Raw genomic sequence first — 4,016 nt, 5'->3', positions numbered from 1 at the left:
GAGGAACCTGTACATAGATTAAGAGGCAGTCCTTTGAACAGAACAAGGGGATATGTGTGGTTTAAAGTCAGGAAAGGTGTATGTCAGGGTTGTATTCTTTCACCATACTTATTCAATCTGTATGCTGAGTAAATAATCCGAGAAGCTGGGCTATATGAAGAGGAATGTGGCATCAGGATTGGAGGAAGACTAATTAACAACCTGCAACATGCAAGTGACACAACCTTGCTTGCTGAAAGTGAAGAGGATTTGAAGCACTTACTGATGAAGATCAAAGACGACAGCCTTCAGTATGACTACATCTTAACACAAAGAAAACAAAAATCCTCACAACTGGACTAATAAGCACCATGATAAACAGAGAAAAGATTGAAGTTGTCAAGGATTTCATTTTACTTGGATTCACAATCACTGCCCATGGAAGCAGCAGTCAAGAAATCAAGTGACATATTGCATTGGGCAAATTTGCTGCAAAAGACTACTTTAAAATGCTAAAAAACAATGGTGTCACTTTGAGGACTAAGATGAGCCTGACCCAAGCCATGGTATTTTCAATTGCTTCATATGCATGCAAAAGCTTGACAATAAATAAAGAAGGTTGAAGAAGAATTGATACGTTTGAATTACAGTGTTGGTGAAGAATATTGAATATACCATGGACTGCCAAAAGAAAGACCAAATCTGTCTTTTAAGAAGTACTACCAGAATGCTCTTAGAAGGGAGGATGGTGAGATTTTGTCTCACATACTCTGTACATGTTTTCAGGAGGGACCTGGAGAGGGACATCATGCTTGGTAAATTAGAAAGTCATCAAAAAAGAGGAAGACTCTCAACGAGTTGGACTGACACAGTGGCTGCAACAATGGGCTCAAGCACAGCAACGATTGTGAGGATGGCGCAGAACCGGGCAGTGTTTAGTTCTGTTGTACATGGGGTCACTATGAGTTGGAACTGACCTGCCTGCACCTAACAATAACAACGACAACAATACCTGTGAGTAGGAGCCCTAGTTGGCACGTGGTTAACCAAAATTTCAGCCGTTCAAACTCACCAGCCACTCTAAGGGAGAAAGATGTGGCAGCCTGCTTCCATCAAGACTTACAGCCTTGGAAACCCTGTGGGTTAGTTCTACTCTGTCCTAAAGCGTCCCTACGAGTCAGAATCAACTCAATGGGCAATGGGTGTTGTTTTTGGGTTTATACCTGTGGTTACAATCCCATTTGGGAATAGGTTTTCTTGGTTATGTTAATGAGACAGTATTAGCGTACAGCGAGTCTTGAGTCAATCTCTTTTGATATAGACAAGGAACGGATTAAGGAAGGAAGCAAAGAAGTGGAGAAGGGCGAAGATAGATGCCAAGCCATATGACAACACCAAGGAGCCCAGGAAGAGAAGCTGAAGAGACTTCTTCCCCGAGAGCTGACAGAGAAAGAAAGCCTTCCTCCAGAGCTGGCGCCCTAATTTCGGACTTCTAGCTTCCTAAACTGTGAGAAAATAAACTTCTGTTTGTTAAAGCCAACCACTTGTGTTACTTCTATTACAGCAGCACTAGGTAAAAAAGACCCCCACCCTTATAGACGCCTCCTCTGATCAGGGCTGAGTGGTTTGACACAGGGGAACTGGGGGTCACGAGGCTATGATTTCAAGAAACAAGAAGTCTGAGGAGTGAGAAGAAAGAGGGAAGGAAGGAGAGAAATTTCCAGGCGAAACGGAAGAAAGAGCTTATTCCTTCTGTGGCACAATGGCCCGTGCTCACTAAATATCCATAGGCTTCTCCAAATATCCCACCCCCCAGCTCAGAGTGGTGTCACGTGACTGATTCTTGTCAATAAAACTTGAGCAGAAACAATACATCACATCCTATGTGAAAAAGTGAAAGTGGTGTTCCTTCTCCAAGATTGCTCTTTGCTCGGCTACTCTGACCTTAACGCTCATTTGCCACAGGTTACGTCACTACGAGATGGATGCGAACTGAAAGACACAACCTGGATATTAGAGGACGATGATATAAGCACTGTGTGTGTGTGTGTGTGTGTGTGTGTGTGCGTGTGCAAAGCCACTGTGGTTCGCGGACTTAGTGTTACCAGAGTACAGCTGAGCTTAGCTAACGCTCCTTATTTATCCATCTGGGATAACCACTAATAGGAAAGAAAAGGGTGCTAATCAAACCTATGGATCAAAGGTTGCCTGGCTTAGGACAATAACATCTCATCCACAGCTTCTAATCCAAGGTTTGAAACCATCTCAAAGTCACTGCTTCCTGTGTCTCCCTTTAGAAGATATAACACTGTTTAAAAGATATCAAAACAGTGTATCCTAGCTACCCTGAAATCTACGCCTGAATGATGCTGCCCCAGCAGAGCTACACAGTTTACATTGGTCACCTTGTGGAATCACGGCGAGCTCAGCATGAGGCCACTGGATCTAGGAATGCTACCGAAACAGATGTGTGAATCTCACTGAAGGATCCACAGTACAGAATTTGTGGAGGGCTGCTCATTACATTGTACAGTGTTCTCGGGATAAAGGTCCTCTGGAGAACGTTCTTTCTTGTCATATAGCATCAGGAACAGTTATTCTTCTCCTGTAAAATAAGATAGTAATTTGTCGGAGTAGTAAATTAGGAAACACATTTTAAAAGATTTAAAATGATTCCTGGAACAGTTGCCGTCAAGTCGATTCCAATTCATGGCAACCCCATGTGTGTCAGAGTAGAAATGTGCTCCACAGGGTTTTCAATGGCTGCTTTTTCTAAAGTAGATTGCCAGGTCTTTCTTTGAAGGAACTCTGAGTGCACTCAAACCTCCAATCTTGCAGTTAACAGCTGAGAACATGAACCATTTGCACCACCCAGGGACTCTGCCCGGGACAGAGTAGGCATCTAATAAATGTTTGCAGTTATTCAGAATTTTAAAAAAATATTAATTGAGCTATAAACTGTGTTCATGCTCAATATGTTGGCTAATAAGCAAAAAGCAAAGCTGAAGCCAACTCACAGAAAATCCATCTTCTGTCTCCGACTTTGCTCTTTGTTCTTTATTCATCCTCTTCCAACATATGTAACTTTGCTGTATTTTATCTATGCTTTTAAGCTGCTCTAAATTCTTTCCAGAGCTCTGTAGGCTATAAATAAATAAAAATTAACAGAATAAACCCTAGTTCCTTTACTTACCTTCCATTAACATTTGGAGAGGGAAAATGAAACAACGAAAGCTTATGCATATAAATAGAATGCTCTTCATTATAATATTCTCCTTCTTTCCTACTGATACAAAAGGTGACAGCCTTAACACCTAGGACTGGGGGAACACACAGTCTCCAACTAGGCTCCGTAACTGAGTTTAACTCTGACACCTCAATCAAAACTTTACAATAGGGCATGCTTTCCAGCTAACCAGTCTTCAAACCACTCATGCTGACAACATCTCGAAGCTCACTCTGTTCGTGGGTCTGAGACACATAAGGACTCTTTGGATAAAAGCTGTAACTGTAGTGGCCATTTTCCAAATAAATCCTTAGGACCCACTGTGTGATAATATATTAAAATGGTTTGAGAAATCTGGGCTGTCCGGTCATCATGCTAACAGACATAAAACATTATTGCTCCTAAATTCAGAGCAAGTTCAGTTCTGTTCCACTTGATAAATAGCTGCAGTCTTTCGTTCCCTGGGCATTGGGCTTGGCTCCGGGGATCTAAAGATAAATAGGGTATGAGCCAAACCCTCCAAGTTTCCATAACTGGGTAGAGAAGATAAACTTCAATAACTATGCTGTATTACTAAACACTCTTCATTGTTTTCATAGCACTTATCACAAGTAGTAATTACACATTTATTTGTTTGCTTACATGTTTACTTTCTGCCTCCTCCATTAGGCCATTAGCTCACTGGGGCAAGGATCACGACTGGTTTGTGAGTTCAGTGCTACTACAGAGCCTATCACAAGGTGAACACTCAAACCTTTTCTAAATAGTAATGTAATCATACATAAAATCAATAGAAATCAAGAGCTTTCAT

At 41.6% G+C, this 4,016-nt stretch overlaps 1 long non-coding RNA gene across 1 annotated transcript in view; it reads right to left on the bottom strand.

Moving 5' to 3' along the window:
• Positions 1 to 3,258, bottom strand: part of LOC111819580 (uncharacterized) — an 82,325-nt gene extending 79,067 nt beyond the window's left edge. Inside the window, exons 1-2 of the long non-coding RNA XR_002823173.1 lie at positions 2,997 to 3,258; positions 2,385 to 2,584 (exon numbers count right to left, since the gene is read on the bottom strand). This is a non-coding gene — a long non-coding RNA (uncharacterized LOC111819580). The remainder of the gene's footprint in view (positions 1 to 2,384; positions 2,585 to 2,996) is intronic.
• Positions 3,259 to 4,016: the final 758 nt, after the last annotated feature.

This window comes from Trichechus manatus, unplaced genomic scaffold (assembly GCF_000243295.1).
Source record: "Trichechus manatus latirostris isolate Lorelei unplaced genomic scaffold, TriManLat1.0 scaffold00012, whole genome shotgun sequence".
Classification (NCBI taxonomy): Eukaryota; Metazoa; Chordata; class Mammalia; order Sirenia; family Trichechidae; genus Trichechus; species Trichechus manatus.
This window is presented reverse-complemented; position numbering and strand designations above follow the sequence as displayed.